Here is a 24,260-nt window from a genome sequence, read left to right as displayed (position 1 = left end):
ATGGTTTTGGAGCTAGCAAGACCTCAGTTCAAATTCTTCTCATTACCTGAGCCCCATCAGATACTTACTAGCTATGCAATCCAATGCAAGTCCTTTAACCTCTCTGGGACTCAGTTTCCACATCTTTAAAATGAGGGGGTTGGATGCAATGTATCTAAGGTCCTTTTCAGCTCTAAATTTTGATCTATGATTTTTAAAATCACAAGATAATAGGATCAAACTTTAAAGCTGGAAGGGACCTTAAAGTTCATCTAATCTAACCGCCTCATTTCAGAGATGAGGTGAAATTACCTCTGAGGTCCATCACAGTAGGCAGAAAAGCCTTCAAACTCCATTTCTCTGACTCCAAACCCAGTACTCATTTTAATCTATAAATTCTTCCCTCTGTCAGGAAGGAGCATTTCTTCCCTAAACCCTCGATGAAAGAGGAGGTGTGGGTTATTTGCCATTTCTTATGCTTAAAGATCCACTGTATTTTTTCATCACAGGGCCACAATATTCAGTACCATATGATTGAGGGGAGTATGGCTTTAAGGAAATACTCTTAGTGAGTAGCACAGTTTCCATAGCAACAGCGACTGTCTGAGAATAACTACTTAATTGAAAAGAAAACTGGAAACTAAATAATCATGTAAAACCTCAGAATGTGCACATCAACACAGATTGCTGCAGGCAAGCTGCAATGCCTTTCCCCCCTGAAAATAAAATAATTACTTTGTGCCCTGGGAATCCCTTTCCTGTAGGGTACCACTCTGGAAGGGGCTCAGCCCTTGCATATAATTGTCTCCAAAGCTGAAAAAAAGCAAACTCAGAGATTTTAACTTTTTCAGTATAATGCCTCATGCAGCCAATGAATAAAAATACAGGCAAAAAGCCAGGCTGGGTTATAAAGTATCACAAACTAGGTCAGCTAGGAATATTGTGAAGTCAGCTAGGTGACACAGCGCATAGAGTGCCGGGCCAGCAGTCAAGAAGACTCATCTTCACGAGTTCAAATCCAGCCTCAGATATTTATTAGCTGTGTGACCCTGGCAGATCACTTAACCCTGTTTACCTCAGTTGCTTATCTATATAATGAGCTGGAGAAGGAAATGGCAAACCATTCCAGTATCTCTGCTGAGAAAACCCCAAATGGGGTCACAAAGAGTTGGACATGACAGAAACAACTGAACAACAACAACAAAGGGATATTTTGTGGTGTGTGTATGAGTTGTTGTTGCTGTTGTTGTTAGGAAAAAGCAATAGCTGTCTCTTCCGAAAGTCTTTTCAAGAACTCTGCATAATAATGATGATGAGAATAACTAACATTTATATTGTGCTTCAAGGTTTGTAAAACATTCTACAGACATCTAATTTGATCCTCACGACAACCTTGTAAAGTAGGTGCTATTATTATTCTCATTTTAGAGATGAAGAAACCAAGGTCCAGAGAAGATTAAGTGATTTACCCAGATTTTAACTCAGTCAGTTAATAAACACTTATTAAGTATCTACTATGTGCCAGGCTCAGTGCTAAGTGCTGGGGATTCAAAGAAAGATAAAAAAGATAGTTTCTGCTCCCAAGGAGTTCACAGTCTAATAATTAGATGCAAACATGCAAACAACTAGGCACAAACAACCTATATACAAGATAAATTCGAAAAAATCAACAAAGGGAAGGCATTAGAATTAAGGAGGATTGGGAAGTGCTTTCTGCAGAAGAAGGGATTTTAGCTGGGACTTGAAGGAAGTCAGGAAACAGAAAGGAGGAGGGAGAGCGTGCCAGGTGTAGGGGACAGCCAGTAAAAATTTTCAGAGTCAGGAGATGGAGTGTGTCTTGTTCAAGGAACAACAAGGAGGCAGGTAACACTGGATTACAGAATATGTGGTGGGAGGGAGGGAAGCCTGGAAAGGTAAGGGTATAGGTTACGAAGGGTTTTGAATGCCAAATGGAGGATTTTTTTATATATGATCCTGGAGGTGAAAGGAAGCCACTAGAGTTTACAGAGCAGGCAGTGAGATGGTCAGACCTTCAGTATGGAAAGATCACTTTGGCAGCTAAATCAAAGATGGACTAGAATTTGGTAGAAATTTGAAGCATGTAAGACCACCCGTACCCCTGCAGGTTATTGCAATAGTCCAAGAACGAGAAGATGGGGATCCTCACTAGGGTGATGGCAGTATCAGATTAAAGAAGCAGGTGTATTTGAGAGATGTTAAGAAGGTGAAACTAACAGGACTCAACAACAGATTAGATATGGGGAGTGACAAAGAGTGAGGATAGCTAATAAGTACCTGAGGCAAGATTTGAACTCAGGTCTTCCTGACTCCAAGTCCAATACTCTAGTATTGGTCTAGTCATTGTTACCTAAATACTTCTGGTTATGTCTAGGATATCACTTCAGTCATTTTTGCCTCGGATACTTTTTTTATGTCTGAGGCAAAAATAACAATCGAATATTTCTCAGGGAGCTGGCTCTCTGAGACTCCGCACAAACATGTAAAACCACGTAGCTGGGAACTCTGCTGCACTCCTCCCTACCCCCTCCCAAAAACGCATACATGCAGGATCCACACTCATATATACATGTTCATGTATCCTGATCCTGGCCTTTAGACCCTTGTTCCAAAGGGACCTTGGCCAAGTGACTATAATTCCAGACTGTTAGCAATTTAATTTTAATAATAACAATAATAATAGCTAACATTTACATAGCACCTACTGTGCACCAGGCACTGTGCTAAGCATTTTACAAATATCTCATTTGATCCTGACAACAACACAGTGAAGTAGGTGCTATTATTATCCCTATTTTATGGATGAGGAAACAGAGGCAAACAGAGGTTAAGTGATTGGGGTAACATGGCTACTTGGTATCTGAGGCTATATTTGAACTCAGGTCTTCCTGACTCCAGGCTCAGCACTCTACAGCATCCCCCAGCTGCCTACAAGGAAATAAAATTCATAAGGAAATAAAATGTCTCTATCCTTTTACATCACAAAAAGCTTTGCTAAAACAAACCAACAAAATCCATTTAATAAGGTCACTTTACCAAAAGAAGGTGGATGTAGCTAATGTCATCAGATGGCTCTCACCTTACAGTAAGCACAAAACCATAAGAATCAGTCTGATCTATGATAATTAGTTGAGGGTCAATGGTATAACACATAAAAAAGCATTCAAAAGATTTTTTGTCATATAGCAGGATGGTCATCCAAGCTAGAAACTCAAAAAATGAAAAGGAGATTTTCATTTTGAAATCAGCCCAGAATTCTCATTCTAAGCCCCAAAAGGAAACCCAAAACCAGGCAGGATAGAATCTGTCACTGAGGAGGAGGCATCATGAAGCAAAGGGACATCATAATGTCTAATTATGTAACTAAAGGAAGTAACAGCTTCATAGGATGAGGAGTAAACTTAAGAAACTCACTACCAAAATGGTTAGACCGACCAGATAGAGAAATAAGTTCGAGAAGATTTAGAGAAATCTATGGGTGAGAGAGATTCAGAATAGGTAATAGTCAAGGGAACTATGTGGAATGCAAGATTCTTCCAACTCTAAATTCAATGATCCTATAATACCATCCCCTCCTGCTCTAAGATTCTACAAGACTACAATTCTGTGGAAACTTGGCTAAATTGTGAGAATGACATCATAGAAGACAAACAATTCCCTGTTACCCATCCTCCGATACTCCTATCCAAAACAGAAGGCTGGGCTAAATGGAAAACTGGGATGACCCAGTGTTGGCATTTCTTATGTCTTTTTATAACCAAGTCTTTCCAGTTCTTCCTCAAAATACAACTCATCACTACTGAGCTGCAGTATAAACGTAAGATGAATTTTAGGCTTATGTCTCCCCTCTATAGCTACATTAAATGCTGGTGCAAATCCGTAAACTGAGTCAAAGAAGTGACCAAACACACTCCAACTTCTTCATTTGCAGGGTCCTTTGGTTCCATATATAGGTGCCATAAGACAGCTCTGAGAATCACTACTGTCAACAAAATACATTTCTTAAGGGCCTTATTATGCATGGTGCTGCCCCAGATATTGTACAAAGAGATTTCTTAGAGGAATTAATTACAAATGGAACAAATATTCAGCCTCAAGACCCAAAATGAGAAATACCCAAGTGTCTCCCCTAAAGCACATTTGAAAAAGAAACTGGCATCCGTACTGAGCACTGTCTCCAATCCAAGCCTGTGGCAGGAAAAGTGAACAGTAGGTACAGATCCCCTCCTTCAGAAGAAAAGTCCCAACAAGGACAAATCCAACAGTCTCTAAGGTAGAGGCACTCCAGTTTCCAGGACTCAGAGCTGGTAGTGGGGGAGCCTTTTGAGAAAGTTCTTCATATGCAGGATCACAGCTTCTGAGCTGATAGGAATATGAAAGATCATGTATTCCTGCCCCCCCCTCCATTTTACAGATGGGGAAATTGAGGCCTTGAAAGGGGATTTCCCCTTTTGCTTTAGGTGGGAAGTGAAACAGCAAGGATTTAAACCCCATTCTTTGAATTCCAGATATGTTGCTTTAACATTAACTATACCCTTTGCCTCACTGACAGCTTTAAGCACCAAATCTTCTAGCTCTTTCTTAGATAATTTGCAAAGGAGGTCATAGGTACTACCCTAGCACCTTGAGAATAGAAAAATCAATTTCTTTCCTAAAAATAATTTTTATTGACATCTTTTGTTTTTATATCACCTCATTTCCAAATGTATCCCACTCTCAGAGGGCAGTCTTTTATAACAAAGAACAAGAAATAGGGAAAAAACAGTAAAGCAAAACTAACCAACATATCAAAAAAGTCAGACATTATGTGCATTGCTCCACACCCATAGTCCATACTCATGAGCAGCTAGGTGGTACAGTGGATAGAACACAGGACATGGAATTAGAAAGACCCAAGTTCAAATCCTACCTCAGACACTTATTGGCTATGTGGCCCCATTCAAATCACTTAACTTCTCTATGCCTCAATTTTCTCATCTATAAAGTGGGGATGATGATAATAATAGTAACTACCTCACAGGCTTGTTATGAGGATAACATGCCAAGCACTTAGCAAACCTTAAAGCATTATGTAAATGCTAGTAATTGCCCCTATTATTATAGTCTTATGTCACTTCATTTCATGTATTTTTATAAGCTTGGGCATAACACTTTTGTACCATTTCATTTCGATTGTTTTGATGTTGTTATTTTTTCTATTTATATCGTGTTTATTGTTCCTGGTTCAGCTTATTTCATTTTGTATCAGTACATATTAGTCTTACCATATTTCTCTATATTCATCATATACATCATTCCATATGAAAAGTAATGTTCCCTTACATTCATATACTAGAATTTGTTTAGCCAAACCCTAATTGATAGCCATTGACTTTGTTTCTAGTTCTTTGCTGCTACAGAAAGTGTTGCCATAAATACTGTCTTGCATATTAGGCCTATATCTGTGCCACTGTCTTCTTTGGAGTACATATCTAGCAATGGAATCTCTTTGTGAAAGGGTATGAACACTATAGTAACTTTTTTTCTCATCATTCTAAATTGCTTTCTAAAATGGTTGGACCAATTACAGCTCCACCAATTGTTCACTAATGTGCCAGCCTTTCCCCACTCTAACTTTGACAATTCTCATTTTTCAGCATCTTTGCCAATTTGCTGAGTATGAGGTAAAACCTCAGATTTATTTCAATTTTCAAAATCCACAGCTGCTACTTCGCCTTCAATCAACGATCTGTTGCACACACACCCTTTGATGACCAGGTTATAAACTCACAGTAAGCCAGGGAAATAGAAGACATTTTTAAAAAATGCATAATTTTGAAGAGGCTATGTTAAAATGTGCTCCCTTGGTAACGTTGAGCATTCTAATAGCTTTATTACAAAATGAACAACATTCTCAAAATGGGCATTCACACATATTAAATGGACTCCCACAATCTAAATGGATTTCAAGTTTACAATTTTAATTAGCGAGCTAATGATACCCACCTTCCCTAGAGAGTGGAACATCTTCAGTTTACATACTACAGCTCTTACCAGTGAATACACAATAAGCCTCTAGTACAATGGGACCTAAGAGTCCAGATACTAGGACAACTGAACTACGTATGTTACACTCTCTGTAAACAGTATTTCAGACTTTCCAATGACACAAAAGCAGAGCATGACTGTTCCTTCCACATTTAAATTTAACTGCTGAAATTCTAACAATCTCATATATGCAATGGATATCACCATTCTTCCAATTTCCCAGGCTAGAAACCCAGAAGTCACTGCTGATCCTTCCTTTTCCATCACACCCCTATCTGACACCAAGGCTTGTCATCTCTTTATTTTGAAATGACTCATATTTGCACCTTCCTCTCAAAACGTATTGCTTCCACATGTGATCAGTAAGCCAGTTAGCTAGAAAAGTGTTAATAATGCCAAGGTTGTGGGTGTAATATCTATATATGCTTACATGTCAAATGGGGAATGATAGAAGGATGTTTAGCATGGAGAAGAGAAGACATTAAAGGAGCATGATAGCTATACTCAAATATATCAAAAGCTACAGCATCATGTGGAAGAATTGGATTTTGTTTAGTTTCATAGCACATAAGTTAGACTAATGAGTAAAAACGACTAGAAGATTCAAAATAAGGAGGAATTTTCTAAAAACAGAATGTCTAAAAATGGGAGGGGCTGCCTCATGTGGCAATGAGTTCCTCTATCTTTAGAAATGCTCAAGTAAAACCTGGGTAACCACTTTCTCAGGGATGTTATAAAGAAAGGGAAGGAGGCTGAACTCAAATCCTAGAACTTGAACAGCAGAGAGATCATATAGTTCAGTTTCTTATTTTATAGATGAGTAAACTGAGGCTTAGAAGGATGACTTCTAAGTTGCTTTTTAACTCCAAGATCCTATTACTAGTTGGACCCTTATCACCTCCTGCCTTCTTCATAGCAACATTTCTTAATTGCATTCTTTATCCATGGTCTGGTGATAGTATACTTGATAAACTGGAGGCAGGGAGAGACTAAACTTTCGAAAATACTGCTTCCAGAATTTCACTCTCCTATTCACTAACATTTTACTACTTACTACATCAAGTCCAGACTTAATGTTATTTTCAAGCACTCCATAATTTAAAGGTTCCACCCTACGTATTCAACCTCATTTCTTACTACTTCCCATCATCCAGTTCAACAACAAATATTAAGCAACTCCACTTTTCACTACTGGCACTTTTCACTATTTCCTGATGTAAGTAAGGTGAATTTTAATGTGTGTAAGGAGGATTTTGTTATTCTTTTTAGATAATAGTTCCAGGATAATAGATAATATTTCTAGATAATATTTCCCACAAATTATGGTTGAAAACATCTCCAATGTATGTGTGTTATGCTAGGTCACAATGATATTGCTAAAGCTGACCTATGAGACTGTTGTTGGCAAGATGCCTTCTTTGTCTGTTGCCCTATAAAGCGAGTGGGCACTGGTCAGTGAGTGGAGAACCCATTCTGGGAGGTAAGTCTATCAAATGCATAGAGGAATGCATGTACCTGCCTTGATTGACCCCCCTCAAGGCTTGGGGGAATCTATGTTTGCCTCAACTGGCCCCCATTGAGATTTAGGGGACAGGTAGGAGTCATAGCTCCTACCATTCTTGTCTGCCCCTATGAGAAGTGTGATTAGAGAATGCTGTAGCAGTTGGAGCTCTCATTATCAGCAACCCTTTTGAGAAGACTGGACTAGAATAAAGTAAGCTTATTTAACCCCACCGAAGCTGTCTTCCTGTCTGACCAGATCAAAAGTGAACCTGTGCTAGAACACCTGTTAGTGTTAGGAGCCCTCCTGTGTTCTCCTGCCCAACAAATGGTGTTACCTGTGTGTTTCCTGTGAAACTCCTGACCACACCATGCTCATTCCCATTTGTCCTACCCTAGATTGCCTTGCTTAACCTTTCTGTTATCCAAATTGTACCTAACCTTCAAGGCCATCACAAGTACCATTTCCTCTGTGAAAGCCTTACTTAACTACTCCAAACCCCACTAATCTTCCTCTTCCCTGAATTCCTATTGTATTGACAGTCAGGACTACATAAATTGGCACCTCACTGTTTTCTGATTTCTTTAGATGCTTTAGTTTCCTAGAACGTGTGCTTTGTGAGAGCAAAGACCACGCTTTAAACTACTCTTCTATGGCTCACAGGACTAAACATGTTGCTCAGCACATAACAACTCAATACTTGCAAATGAGATCTGGTGCTTATAGGAACTAAGGACCAGAATATGCTCAGCAAATAAGGTGAATGGACTCAAATAACAGATACTAAGCTTTTTAATATTATTTATTTATTTTTAGGCAATTAGGGTTAAGTGACTTGCCCCGGGTCACACAGCTAGTAAGTCCAAGTGTTTGGATTTGAACTCTGATCCTCCAGACTTGAGGGCCAGTGCTCTATCCACTGCGCCTCCTAGGGGCCCCAGGCACTAAGATTTTAATAGCTTCTTGCTGACTTGTAAGGGTTGATTACAGTTTCTTAAGTTCACCTAGGTTTGCAGATACTGCTACCAATAACTACATAAGACGCTTACTGCTATATGATTGTCAAAGCAAGTTAGACAAAAGAGAAAGTATCCTACTATATTCAATCAACAGATATTTATTGAGTATCTAGTATATGTAAGGCACCATGGGATATATAAAGAAATAATACACCATCCCTGCTTGCATGGAGTTTATTATCTAGGTAGGGAGACAAGGCTAACATATGGAAAAGTAAAATAATGAGGCAGCATATGACAAGACTGTAAGGGTTACTAATTCCAAATGGCATACAAGTCAGAATCAGCACAGATCATTATGGATTGAGGTAATCAAGGAATCTCTAGATTGTTACTGACTGGCCTCTGAAGAGGGTATGAACAGGGAGAGAATCCAGGAGAAACAGCAACAATATTAACAATGATAATAGCCAGCATTTATATAGCACTTTAAGTTTTGCAAAGTACCATATGTATTTTTTAACATTAATTTATTTATTTTTACTTTTGAACATTCATGTCTATAAGATTTTGAGATTCAAACTTTCTCCCCTTCATTCCCCTCCCTCACCCCAAGACAGTGTGTGATCTGACATAGGCTCTACATATACATTCCTATTAAACATATTTTCACATTAGTCACGTTGTAAAGAAGAATTAGAACCAACAGGAGAAACCACAAGAAAGAAGAAACAAACAAACAAAAAATGAGCCAATAGTATGCTTCAAATTGCATTCAGATTCCATAGTTCTTTTTCTGGATAGGGAAGCACTTTTCATCATGAGTCTTTTGGAGCTGTCTTAAATCCTTGCGTTACTAAGAAGAGGTAAGTCTATCAAAGTTAGTCATCACACAATGTTGTTGTTACTGTGTATAATTTTCTCCTGCTTCTGCTCATTTTACTCATGCTTTATATATCTTGTAAGGAACTCATTTGCTCCTCACAGCACCTTTGTGAGGTTGGTGCCATTATTTCCACATTTTACAGATGAAGAAACTGAGGCTCAGAGAAGTTAAGTGACTTGCCCAGGATCAGATAGCTAGTAAGTGTCTGGGGCAGGATTCAGACTCAGGTGTTAACTGCCTCCATGTTCAGCACTCTATCCATTATGCCGTCATTTCAACATTGAAAATGGGGATCTATAAAGCAAAAGGAATCTGAAACTTCACCACCATCTTTTTGGAAATCAGCCTGTGTTGATCAACAGAGATGCTTGACTGACAAGGCTGATTAATCCCCTAGCCTTAAATGACCATGTACTTCGGGGTGAGGAAAGGCAGAGTAATTAAGTCAGAGAGCCAGACTATTTTTTTCCTTTATACAAATAATGCTGAGGAAAGAGTATATGAATTCCAAGGTGCTGCCATTTTCAAGGAAAAAAAAGTTAAAAAAGCATTCCCACTTGATTTCTCTTCACTGCTAGAAGGGCTTTAGACAATATCATATATTGCCTTTTGCAATTGTTAACATTAAGGACTCTGAATCACAACATGGTATAGCAGACATGATTTCTGTCCCATAGGAAATAAAAAAGAAATCTAAGGAAGAACATCAGGCCTCCACATCTTATTCATCAGCTTTATAAAAGTATTTGATATCATCAGTAGTTTTGGATTCTGGCAGGTACTAAAGAAGTATAACTGCCTTGAGAAATTCATCAACATCCTAAGATGGTTCATGATACACCAGGCAGTACTGATACTGATGGTATCTCTTCCAATTAATGGCCTACCACCAATTGAGTGAAGATGAGTTGCATAGTAAGACTAAAACTATTCACTCTAGCTTTTATAGACCTGCTTTAGCCAGAAATAAGAAGTCTGAAAGATAGTGTCAGAATTTACAGTTGGTTCCCCAGGAAATTCTTTCAACTCAACAGGCTATGGCAATAATCAAAAGTCTTTTGAGACAGTCACTGTAGAACTTAGATATTTGTGTCATTGAAGCACAGACACAAAATGATACACACAAGATTATGAAAGACTTGTAGAATCAGGACAGAACTATGTATTAGCCTGAAAATATTCAAGATCATAAAGTAAATCAGTTCATGATGGAATACTGTGATTAAAGAAATGATAAATGCGTAATGTATAATATACAGGCATATTACATAATGATAAATGTATACAATAATAAATGCACAGAAAAGCTTAACTAAAAGGTTGCAGAGCAAGCATGAGGAAATAAAGAGCAATTGATGATACAGAAAATAGTGTTAACATACCACAAAGCTTAACAGGAAGTGGGAGTGAGAGTGTGTACAACCAGCAGGTAGAATCTGGAGAAGCTGAAGAGCTTCTTTTAAATCGAGACTCTGCAGAAAGAACAATGAAGACTGCAGAAGATAGTGTTTTCTGGTAGAAATACCTACCACTCAACCAAGGAATGGAGTGAAAGCAGACAGACTATGAAATTTAAATAATCTGTGCTATTACACTGATTACCCACAGTAGAATAAAAAGCATGAGATGAGCTCTGCCACCAATTCCACAGCCTAACTGACTTGTCACAATGCAGTGGACAGTAAAACCTCAAAATGCTATATATAGCATCTCTTAGTGCATGGGTGAATGACTAAGTGAATGTAGCAAAGAGATTATGCACCTGACTTGTTGAGCTATAACAAAAAATATAGTGTAATCTGTCACTAGTTAAACTTAAAAATTTGCCTGAGTGAGTCATTTTACATAGCCCAATAAAAGAGTGTCAATTAAGCAATTAATGAGGTTATATAGCAGCCTGCAGCAAGGAAATCCTATAAATGGAGTTCAGATTCTTAAAGTCTGTGTACCACTATAGTATATATAGAAAGCAGCTAGATGACTCAGTGGATAGAGCACCAGACCTTGGGTCAGGAAGAACTGAATCCAAATCCACACTCAGACTTTTGCTATCTGTGTGACCACTTGATCATATTTGCCTCAGTTTCCTCACCTGTAAAATGAGCTGGAGAAGGAAATGGCAAATCACTCCAATATCTCTGCCAAGAAAACCCCAAATGGGGTCACAAAGAGTTGGACATGAGTGAAATGACTGAACAGTAACAACAACCACTATAGCAGTACAGAAGATGCTGCAGATAATTTAACCTAACCACTCCCCAGCCTCAATCTGCACCACATATAAAGGACGAGGAAGCAGATGAAAGATTTTACTTTGAAAACCCTCTTTTTCTTAAAAAACCATTACATGATCCTGCTTCAGCAACTTCAGCCTATTCTTTAATTCCTTCTCCAACAATAGGGGAATAACTGTTTCTTCCTGATATCATTTTCTGGATTAGCCCTTCCAAACCTTCTTTCTTCCCACTCTGCTCTCCAGCACACACTCATGGTGATTTCAGACTATCAGAATGTAGCCCATGAACTCCAATTGCTCACCAAATACATAAGAGGAAAAAACCTTCTGAAAGAAATAAGCCTGACTTAGTCATCTTTTGAACCAAAGCACTTTCTGGAAGAAGAGTGATCTCCATAGTCTGGGAGCCAAAAGTACCACCATCTTCCCCCTCCTGCTTCATTCTCTGTACCACACCAGCATTCTTCTCTGGTCTATTTCATCCTGTTTATGCTACATGAAATCCTATTAATCAGTAATGGTCACATTTTAAAATAATGATAATAATTGTGAAACAACATGCCCAAGCAACCCAATTGCTTCATGTGCAAATACCAATTAATGATCTAGCACTGGTTAATTTCTCCATGACAACAGAATGCCAGAGCAATTAATAACATCGTCATAGCCTGTGAGAGAACTGCCATCTGTCTTTTCAATTACTGGACTGCCCTTTCAATTACTAAATTGTACTGAATGCCACTTAGCTCACAGGATAATAATGATATATACCTGTTTGGTACATTTCTTTTGAAGACAGTAGATGAAACAATCACTATCCTATTTGTGTTCACATAGAAAATAATAGAAAAAAATCTACAATTGAGAAAAGTATTGTGAAATATCATTGTCTTCCTAATTTTATTTTCATCAGCACTTTTGCTAACCCTAGATTTAAAGGGGAAAGATATCTGTGTGAGTGGAAATAATCAGGAAAGACTTCATGGAAGAGGGAAGATTTGAAGAATAGGTAGAGATGGTGACAGTAAAGGGAACTGAAGCCATATACTAAAGACATAAAATCAAAGAGGGGTCCCAGATGGCACTGAAATCCATGAGGCATTACCTCAGCATTGGGCAGTGAAGAAAGGAAGTCAGAGGAAGGACTGGCTAGCAGTGCCTCTCCCTTAATAAGGAACTTTTGTACGTTGTAGACACAGTAAATATTTGGAGAATGAAAGAATGAATGATTACTTAAAGTACCCATAGCCAACAGCTGAGAGGCAACTGCCTAAAGGTACTATAATCCAAGAACCTAAAGCTGACAGGTAGAGAAGGCTTTTGATTCCAAGCAAAGACTTCAGAATGTAACAATGGGATAAATTTAGAGTAAGCTATGATTAATAACTCTGAAGGATTAATGGGAAAGTCACCAAACTGTACATTAAACAACTTGTTCTATTTGAATCATTCAACTCTGTTACCTCTACTAAAGTCTTATCCCAATGCTTCATCACATGTGAAAGTGATCGTGGGTTACCTCAAAGCAGAGGACAGCTCTGGCATTTTTGTCTGGGCCTGTAACCAACCTCAAGATAAATGAGAAAGAACTATAGAAGGGACTTTAAAGACCACTTAGTCCCACCCCCTTATTTTACAGAAGAGGAAACTGAGACCAGAGGGCTTAAGTGACCTACCTATCACTAAGGTAGTAATTATCTTATTTTTTTTAATTTATTTTTCAATTTAATTAAATTAATTAATTTATTTACTTTTTGTATAGGCAATGGAGTTAAGTGACTTGCCCATGGTCACACATCAGTAAGTGTTATGTGTCTGAGGCTGGATTTGAACTCAGGTCCTCCTGACTCCAGGGCTGGTGCTGTATCCACTATGCCACCTAGCTGCCCCTAAGGGGGTAATTATCAAAGGTGAGATTTAGAGGTAGAGCTTCTTTCATGGTATCACCCTGGCTAATACCTGTGGCATGAGGCCCAGCTCTGATAAGTTCAGAAAAGCTCATCACCAAAGGGCTGGTCACCAGATAATGGATTTTTTTCCCGACAAATTAACTCACAAAGACTGTTAACTAAGGCAAGGGGAGAAAGGTTATGATCTATCTACACTGCTGGAGGCAGTCTCCCCCAGTAGTGAATAGCACCCCAGGCCACCAAACCTGCATCTAGCTCATTGCCTGAAACCATCATCAAGGGAAGAAATCATTGTGGAGAAGGGGGTCCTCTTTCCTTATCACCACCATCACCAGCTATTGGCTCAGACTTCAAAGCCATGGAGGGAGCCAACTCCCATGGAGAAGGGGCCAGCCATTGCCACCAAATGCCATGCCATGTCATGGACAGGGCAGGCAAGCCAGCTTACCTAAAGTAACAAGGCACCTGACAGAGAGATGGGAGGCAGCATGTGCCAGAGAAGTCAAAGCACCTTTGTCACCTTGACCACTATCTCTGCTTGGACCATGACAGAGACAGTCCAGAACCCTACAGTTAAAAGCCTTGGGAATTACAATGGTTCCAGTCAAGCATAGAAAGTTATCATCTTGGGAGCAACCTCTATGCAAATGCAGCCTGGCAACTGCTTCTGCAGAAGTTACAGCCACATCCATTAAAGACAAAGTCTCTGACACTATAAAATGTTCCAGCATCATAACCAATATGCTTTTATCAGTGGAAATGATATTAAAGAAGATGCATTAATCATCTATTTTGCCCCAGAGTTCTAAGGGACTTACCTTTCCAATGGATTTGCAGCTAAAACCTTCCATAGATATTATTTCCTCCATTAGAATGGGAGCTCTTTGAGAGCAAACTAGTATGGCTAACAAAGGGTGTGGCAGGAAGATTAGGGATAGAGTGTAAGAAGGCTGGAAAAGTAGGAAGGGCCAGGTCATAAGTAGCTTTACATGTTTAACAAAGGAATTTATATTTGATCCTGGAGGTAATAAGAAGCTATTGGCAATAACTGAGTAGGGGGATGATATGGATAGATCTGAGCCTTAGAAAAAAAGCACTTTAGCAGTTGTGTGGAGGATGAATTGGGGTGGGGGGGGAGAAAGGCTTGCGGCTGGGAGACCAAAATCTGCAAAGCTAAATATAGAAGATAATGACAATATTTCCAAATGTGTCAAAATAGAATTTAGGCAGGTGGAGGATAGGTGACTCCAGATGGTAGAAATAACATAAACAAACCCCCAGATGCAAGAATGAGCATCACAAGTTCAGAGAACAATATAAAGGCCATCCTGAATGGAGTGGTGGTTGGCTGTTCAGGGATACTGTGAAATTAGGTTGCTCAGGAAAAGTGAGACTAGGTTGTGGGACCTATAAAGCCAAGCACAAGGGCTGGATTTGCTTGTAGAGAGTGATTAGAGGCAGCTAATGGCCCCATAGATAGTGTATAGGAGTGGAACTTAAGAAGACTTGAGTATAAATCCTGCCTCAGACACTAGTTGTGTAACCTTGGATGAGAGACTGTGGGCAAGTCTCTTGATCTCTGTCAGACTCAGTTTCCTCATCTGTAAGACACGGACAATATTAGCACCTCCCTTCCAGGATTGTTGTGAGGACCACGGAAGATAACCTATGTAAAGTGCTTTGTAAATTTCAAAGTGCTATACAAATACTAGCAATTATGATTTGATTGTAGGTTTTTTCACAGGGCAGCGATGTAATGAAAGCCATGCGTAGAAAGGTTAGCATGGCACCTCCACCATCTCCCTATGTTCTCCATCACCACCACAACTAGGGGATCTCATTAGCCCTCACCTAGAAGCCTCAAGAGAGTTAAACTTAGAGATCGGTCTTTGCCTTCAAATGATGCATATAAAAACTAATGGGAGGAGGTGAACAGTTGACTAGAGTGAAGTTTTTCATTCTTTCTTGCTGCTGGACCTCTAGATTTTGACCTCAGTGGGGCTATGTCTTGGCCTGGGTTTATGAATACTTGTTGCTGACCTCTTTGTCTAGTGGGGCAGCTACTTCCTGATCCTAATCTGATGGCTAGTCTGGCTCTTTGTTGGATACTGCCTTGCTTCTCCCACGGCAGCTAACCTCTGCATTTATTGCCTGGCTCAGACATTGTCCTGCCCATCTGACCCCTGGGATTGCCATGCCTCTGGATAACAAACAGTTCTGTATAACAGTCCATAACAGATCTGAAGAGTGCTATCATATTCCATCCTGATCTTCTATTCACCAGACTAATATCCCCAGTTCACTTAAGTATTCTTCATGTCATGGTTCTCCAGACTCTTCAACATCCAAGTAACCCTTTGGTTTTTGTCAATAGGCCTCTTTAAAAATGGTACAAGGTGTGGTCTGACTAGCACAGAGAACAGTAGATCTGCTGCTTTCCCTCATTCTAAATATTATACTTCTATTAATGCAACCAAGGACTGCAATAACTTTTGGAGGGAATTACATCACACTGCTGAGTCACAGTGAGCCTTGCAAAAGTTCAGGTGTTTAATGTTGGTTCTCTCTCTCCTGAGAAAAGAAAAAAAGAACCCTTTAGAGATTATGGAGTTCCAAACCCTTAATATGCAGGTCCCTATTCCTACTCCCTACTCAATAAATGCCAATGGCTGCCTTTTACTTCTAGGACACAGACTATTAACCTGGAGCCCATGAACTTACATTTTTAAATACACACACACACACACAAACATATGTATTCTGATAACTGCATTTCAATATAATTGATTTCCTTTGTATTTTATTTTGTGCATTTAAAAATCATTATTCTATTTCTCCACTTGTACAGATCATTATCTCTACAACTCTTTCCTTACTGTCTGTTCCACATACTATTTTGTGATTAATTATATACCATCCTACATTTTATTGTTTTATTTAGTATGTGTTCCATGTCGCTGCCCTGTTCAATAAACTCTAGTGACTCCCTACTGGAAAAAAAAAACAAGATTAAAAAAAAACATTATTTAGAGAAGGGATCCATAGTCTTTACCAGGCTGCCAAAGGGCTCCATGACAACTATAAAAGGCTAGGAAACCATGATTTAGAACCAAACATAAACTCCTCCTTTGGCCATTTAAGGCTCTTCAAAACCAAACCTTTTCATAATTAAAGAAACTGAAAGCCAGAGAAGTTGTGACTTGCAATAGGGCACACAATGGCAAAGCTGAGATTGGAAGCCAGGTTTTGGGGCTCTGTCCACACTCTTTCCATGACACAATGAATGCAGCTGTACTTGATATGACTTTTTTTTTGGCTTTTTAAAAACATAAAAGCTCAATTGCAACAGTATTTGTTGATTGAAGTAGTCCTATATTTATTTAAAGTTTCTAGAAACTATTCCTTTACTCATTCTCCACCATCTTCTACAACTCCCCAACAGAATTCTGTTGCAAATTGTGAGCAGATGACCAAACTGTATGAGCAACAAACTATAAAGGATACTACTACTATACCAGAAGAGTCTAGTATAGTAATCAAATAAAACTTATACCAGTTAATCTGACACATCTAATGATTTACATAATTGTTATTGTCCTACATAGTAATTAGACATAAATGGTAAGCAGTTGATGTAAATGACTGTAATTATTTTTACTTTTACACAAACCAAATCTTTAGAGCTTCTCTCCTCTGTTAGTTCTCCAGTATCTATAATCAGCATCAATGCCAATTGTTTCCCATGATACTAAGTACAGTTTAATCCTTACCACTTTCATCCTCCTTCCCTCCAGTGACATTCACATAAATTTTAAGATAAATACCCAACTCTCCAACAGTTGAAGATCCCTTTCTCCCCCATATCTGATCTGAGGGTTCTTTGGTTCTTTCTAAGCTCTCCTCCATTATCAGAGGGGGCACACTTATTTCCTGTCTCTCGAACACAGGGAAATCCTGGTGCTAACGTCTGAGAGAACTCTGGGTCTGCCTTGGAACTAAGAGGATGGTCATCATGCAGCTGGAGCAAAGTAATGGCATCCCAGGGCAGAAAGAGAACATAATGGGGAGGGGGAGAGAGGAGGAGGAGGAGGGTGAGGAGGAAGGGGAAGAAAGGAGGGACTATGTTTCTCAAGAAGAAGGCTAGGTTGGACCTATGCTTGGGTAGGGAAGTGGGGTTGGGGATGGGGAGAGTAAGGAAAATCTATGCTCCAGAAAGGTGGGTTAGATAACAATTTATGAGAGATGTTGTAGAAAGGATTCTTATTCAGGGGTAGATTGGATTCAATGGCCTTTGAGGCTCTTTTCAACAGATTCTATAATAGCTTTCAAGATGCAGCACAAGTCTCATGTCTTTCTGCATGACTTCCTAGGTTAACTTCTCCACTATTATCATCACTTCCTTACTCTGTTACCCTATTACTAAACATTTTGCATTTAGGATCATGAACTCATAGATTTAGAGGTAGAAGGGAATTTACAGGTCATCTAGTCCAAGTCCCTTACCTTACAGAGGTGGAAACAAACTCTGAGGGGTTAATTAATTTGCCCAGGAAGGAAGTGGCCTAGCTAGTGTTCAAATCCAGCACTGTTTTTATTGATGCATGCTGCCTCCCTGATGACTATCTGCTGAAGTGCTGCAATCTGCACTGGTGAAATGGAATCACAGACCTCTTATTAAATTATCAATCTAAATTTAAATTACACTTTCCCCCCAAAATCTGTCTTTATGTTAAACCTGTGTGTCCCACAATTGATAATACTTTTCAACATATACATATATATATTTCCCTTTTCAAAAAGATAAGGATAGCATTCTCTTTGGCTGCTCCTGCTTGGTAGATCTCTATTGTTGGTTGGACACCATTGCTGAGGGTGTCTAGTAAGAAGAAATGATATAAGAAGAGAGATATCTGGCTTTCTCCCATCAAAAACCCGGATATAGCCCCAACATGTGAAAATGGGGGCTTGAGTTCTTTGCCTTACAATTTGTTCTTTTTAAAAAAATTAATTTATTTTTAGTTTTCAGCATTCACTTCCATAAGCTTTTGAGTTTTAAATTCTCTCTGCCTCCTTTCCCACACCTCCCTCCCCAAGGCGGCATGAAATCTGATATAGGCTCTACATATACATTCCTATTAAATATTTTTTCACATTAGTCATGCTGTAAAGAAGAATTAGAACCAACAGGAGGAACCACAAAAAAGAAGAAACAAAACATCACAGAAAGGAAAAAAGCAAATAGTACACTTCATTCTGCATTCAGACTCTGGATGTGGATAACATTTTCCATCATGAAACTTTTGGAGAAGTCTTAGATCCTTGCATTGCTGAGGTGAGCTAAGTTTATCAAACTCAGTCATTGCACAATGTGGCTGTTACTATGTACAATGTTCTCCTGGTTCTCCACACTTCACTTAGCATCAGTCCATACAAACAACCTGTTCTTTTTAAAAATTTTTATTTATTTTATTTTTAATTTATGTAACAAAACAAGCACTTCCATAAACATAGTATAAAAAAAGATGATTGCACATGAAACTACAAATACATTATGTACAACTTGTTATTCCTTTTAAACATAAAATTATTGTGTAAATTTTCTTTTTTTTTTCCTTTCTTTTCTTTTATGAAAAAGATTAATCTGGAGGCTTAGCCCCTGTGAGTTTCAGAAGTGGGGGAAGCACACCTCCCAGGGGCTTCCCAAGGCCTGGGATTCGGGGCGGGGGGGGGGGTCATAGTCCATGCTGCCAGCCAGCAAAGCATTAATGCCCTGAAGAGAAAGGAGTGACCTTCAGGACTCAGCCCAGTGGTAGCTGAGCATGCAGTGCTGAATTTGGACATGGATTTGGTGAGACTAATGCTATGTAAAACCTGTGCTCAGTCTGAGACCACCTCCCTAAAGACCAAGGTGAGAGAAGAGAGTGTGTCCCTGGTGCTGGAGGAAATGATTTGTACCTATTGCCCTTGCTATACCATTTGAGTAAATGCCTTTGCTAAAGGGAAAAACCAAAGATAGGACTAGGGACTGATTTCACTGGTATAAGGAACTCCCAGAAAGGAAACTTCTTCTACTAATATAGGCTAGCATTTCTCATTAGGTTATAGTCACACAAGGCAGCTAAATGACATGATAGTACACAGAGTGCTGGGCCTGGAGTCAAGAAGACCTGAGTTCAAATCTAGCCTCAGACACTTTCTAACTGTGTAACCCTGGGCAAGTCACTTAACTTCTCTCTGCCACAGTTTCCTCATTCATAAAATGAAGACAATCATAGCACCTTTTTCCCAAGGTGAGATATTTGTAAAGCAATTAGCACATTGCCTGGCACGTAGTGGGTGCTATATAAATGCTAGCTAGCATCACCATCAATTCACGATCAGTATTTATAAGAGGCAAGACTTTAATTCAGGGTCTCCTAGCTTTAAGGCTGGCTCTCTCTCTCTACTATGCCTCCCTTCTTCTATTAAAAAATATGTATATGGGCTTAGATTCTTAAAATCTAGCCACTGCTCAGATTCTTATAATCTAGCTAAGAGCTCACTAATGTTCAGACTCCTTAAGGTCTGCCCAATGTGGCAGATGTTCTAATAAACCTTGTCTTTGGCTGAAAGAAGGCTTGGGTGGAATTCTTTCAGACAGGACCGATGTGTTGTGATTTTGGGGTCCCAGCATCCCTAAACCCCTGAACCTCAACATTTTGGGGGCCCATATGGGAAAACAGCCTAACCCTAAGCTCTTCTCCAGCCAAGCTTGGAAGGTATGTAAGCTAGCCCCCTTCTTTCTTGCCCTGAAGTTGGGGTCACTCTCCCAGCACCTAGGAAGGCTTGGAGGTGCTTTTCAAGCAGACAGTTATGAGGCTGTCTCACACATGGCCCACTGGGTCGGTTCCAGGCCATGGACCTGGGTACACCTCCTGCAACATAGAGGACAAGGATGGACGCGCTATCTGGAAGCATACGCCCAATTCTGTCAAATCTCTTAGCACTAGAGAATTGGGAAAACTGTAGGTGATTTTTGGTTCCTTGAGGCTTGTTTACGCCCTTCCCTCTATACCCATGAATCCTCCTTCATGGAGGCTACAAGGAAAAGTTAGAACAGCTGAAAGCATCTTGGCAGATTCTGGAGGTTTTGTGATCAATCATTAAGGAGTTTTGAAACACCCCTGTACAACCTGATCACTCCCTTCTCTTGAGTCAAGAGGGTATCTTAACCCCTTTCATAGGAGAAGAGAGTTTCACCCTTTCCCCCCCTCACCTTTGATTTCACCCTCCCCCACCTGAGGAAAGGAAGGAGGGGGGAGGGGCAGTAGCTACAACACAGCCCTAACTAGCAATGGCCTGGGGCCCTAGGGTAACCTTTGCCTGGAAGCATCACCCAGGTTCAGCACATCCTACTCAAGGTAAAGAAGCTAGCCTCTGAACTTGGATAAACACACTCTTTTTTTTTTTAAAGGCAATTGGGGTTAAGTGACTTGCCCAGGGTCATACCGCTAGTGTCAACTGTTTGATCTGAGGCCGGATTTGAACTCAGGTACTCCTGACTTCAGGGCCGGTGCTCTATCCACTGAGCCACCCAGATGCCCCAAACACACTCTTTTAAAGTTGTAGCTTTAACTGTTAATAATGAGATGTTGATTCTCTGTCTGAATAAATTTGGAAGTGCATTTAACAAAACTGAAGTCACCTGATTAGTAATGGCTTTGTTTCAAGTTTCAAATTGGTGAACTTTTTCTATCAGTTATGTCAAGCAACTTTTCAAAATTTGGTTACTGCTAAAATAATTTGGCTATTGTTGGTTATTGTTTTAAGTGTAAACTTACCAAAAAGCTTGTTTGGGTTTTGTCTTGCTGAGAATTTGCAAGTATGTAGTAATAATCTCTAACGATTGGCTTTTAACACCAGGAAAAATTTAAGTTTGAGATGTAAATCCTGAAAAAATTTTTCCTAAACTGGGATTAGTGAAACTTGCTGTTTGAGGTAAAAGTTCATAGGATTTTATTTTGAGTTGTCTGATGGATCATAATCCATCCATAATCAATAATCCACCACCTGAGAGAAATGCCATAAGCTACTCAGAGAATGTGATACTGGTGGGAAGTCAGCAACAGGAAAAGCCGAGAGGACAATTTCAGCCTCAGTCTAAGATGGGATCCTTCCAGCTCAGTTTCCCCCTTATATTCCTTTAAAAAGGAATGTTACCCACCTGGCTATTCCTGAGTCTGGCTATGAGGTGGATCTGAAACTGCATGGTTGGAAAACTGAATTATTTGAATCCAAACAGAGCTTAAGATTTATTCTGTCATGTCTGGGCCCTGCAGTCTTTTCTGTCAGATTTGTGTTTTCCAGACTACAGGCCATTCACCTACAGTTGGTAGCAAACAGTGGTACAGCCAATGTCCCTCCATCGTTCCCTAGATGCAGCCTGTGCTCAATTCCAGTCAACCTCTTCTTTGGGACCCCTTTGAAGCAGAGACAGCTCTATGCCCCTTACCAGCAGGAAGCAGTTTCAGAAGCCAAGACTTCACCCCTTACCCCAAAAGAATTTTTGTCCCATTTGTTTGAGGGGGGAATGATGAGGATGGGATCTGGACCCCCAAAAAGAATAACTCTGGACTTTCCCACATGGCCAAATCTCAGGTGTTCACCTGAGGCTATAATCCCATCATTGTGGCTCCGCCCAATCTCCCAATTCTGTTACCCTTAACCAAGCCTAGCTCTCCATTGTCTTACCTCCCTGTGGCCCCATGCCACTTCCCACCCTTAATCCTAGCTAGGCTAGGCCACATGGTCCAGGTCCTTGGCAGTCCCCAAAGACTACTTGGCCACTCCTAGATCTCTCCCATAGTCTTTTTGTATATAAGGTCCACCTTGTCTCCATTAAGGTGCTTAGATCCTTAAAATCTAGCCACTGCTCAGATTCTTATAATCTAGCCAATAGCTTACTAATGTTCAGACTCCTTAAGAGTCTGCCTAATATGGCAGATATTCTAATAAACCTTGTCTTTGGCTGACAAAAAAAAATGTATATGTATGTAATCATTTTAAGGGTGGGGCCTATATTTGGGGGACACCTATATTCATACCAATATAGTAATATTCAAAATGAGTCATGAAATATGAAGATCAAATTGCTGGAGTTGTTTTACCCCCCACATAATAGTTAATATAATAGTTAAATTGTTATAAAATATTGTTTGATACAATAAAGACAAAACAAAAACAACTCCTCCCAGATATCTAAATGGGAAATAATATATAGCTCTGTTTAATAGCTCAGACTAATATAGCTGTCTTCTGGGGGTAACAGCTCAAAACATGATACAAAATGGTGAAATAATTACAAACACTTTTCAGTCATTGCACTCTTTCCATAACTGGGCTGGAAGCTCCTTGAGGGGACACAGATCAAGTTACCTAATTCTTCTATAGTACTCTATCCCTACCCCTATCCTATTCCTTGATGTAACAGTGGAAAAGAAAAAAAAAAAGAATAAAGTGAAACTAGGAATAGGCCTTTGGGAAGACAGAACTGAAAGACTGGGCACTGACATGTCATTTTTATCTAGGACCTGCCATATATGCTTTCCTTTTATTGTTCTTCTCAAATCTCAAAGATTCAGAAAAGAAATCTAGAGATGTGTGGTAGTTCTTCCACTGAGCTTATGTTACTTTATCACTAAACAGTCTTTCATTTTTCTTAAAAGATAAAAACGAGCAACCTAACTAGCTCTTGGAAATCCCTTAAAAATCTGACTGACAGGATTCCATTTACTGCCAAACTCAATCACTGTGGTCTGACCAGGTGTCTAAAAACCTTAATTATTGCAAATCCACAGGCTCCATAGAAATGGGAGAATTTCCCACCAGAAGAAAAAGAATGCCACCTTCCAGCAGCTTCTACCAACTACACTCCTCAGCTAAGCTAATTATGTTTCTAGGGTTTCTGGGAAGATTTGATTTTATCCTTTAAAATCCAGTGGCCTTTAGGGTAAAATTCCAGGCAGTAGCCAATTAACAACACTAATTGAGGCCCAGGGTTAATACATAAGAGGGAAGGAAGGAGAAGTAGGGGAAGGAAAGAAAGAAGGAAGGAAAGGAGGGAAGGACAGGAAGGAGGGAGGGAGGAAAGGACTAAGGAAGGAAGGAAAGAAGGGAGGGAGGGAAAGAATTTCCTATTGATCCTGGAGACCTGACCACAGGTCTTCTCTTTAGAAAGATCCCTTTTGGCAACTCAGTAGACGATGGACTAAAGTAAGGAGAGATTTGAGGCACATCCAAAGAGATATTAAAATTTCAGACAAAATGAGAGCACCTTCAGGACATTTCAGCTCACAACCTCCTACTGCCAAACTTTTCATTCATAGGAGACACAATAAAACATATTTTTATTATAGAGTTGTAGAAATATTCTGGCACTGTATTAGAAACAAATGAAAACTGAGGTCATTGATGCTTTTATGTCACAAATTACAATGATACTTGTAGGTTTTCAAAAAAAATTGAATCAAGCAAGAGTTAGAAGTTCACAGTACATGTGTCACAAGAAAAGTACAATGTTGTGCTGTCCACTATGGACGTGTTTTGCATAACTGCACATGTACAACCTATATTGAGTTGCTTGCGTTTTCAACGAGGTGGGTGGGGAGGGAGGAAGAGAGAAAATTTGAAACCTAAAGTTTTAAAAACATATGTTTTAAAAAAATGTTTTCACATGCTACTGGGAAATAAGAAATACAGGAAATGG

The 24,260-nt window shown here is 39.5% G+C and overlaps 1 protein-coding gene across 5 annotated transcripts in view; it reads right to left on the bottom strand.

The window, feature by feature from the left end:
* Positions 1 to 24,260, bottom strand: part of UNC13B (unc-13 homolog B) — a 315,105-nt gene that overhangs the window by 151,779 nt on the left and 139,066 nt on the right. The window contains exon 1 of one of the 5 annotated variants that reach the window (XM_078152708.1): positions 10,753 to 10,822. The exons of the other annotated variants lie outside the window; for them this stretch is intronic. The gene's annotated coding sequence lies outside the window, so the exon portion shown is untranslated. Of the gene's footprint in view, positions 1 to 10,752; positions 10,823 to 24,260 lie in introns of those variants that run through there. 5 annotated transcript variants of the gene reach the window in all.

The sequence above is a fragment of the Phascolarctos cinereus genome, unplaced genomic scaffold (assembly GCF_003287225.1).
Source record: "Phascolarctos cinereus isolate Bilbo 61053 unplaced genomic scaffold, phaCin_HiC Scaffold_4;HRSCAF=312, whole genome shotgun sequence".
In the NCBI taxonomy this organism is placed as follows: domain Eukaryota; kingdom Metazoa; phylum Chordata; class Mammalia; order Diprotodontia; family Phascolarctidae; genus Phascolarctos; species Phascolarctos cinereus.
This window is presented reverse-complemented; position numbering and strand designations above follow the sequence as displayed.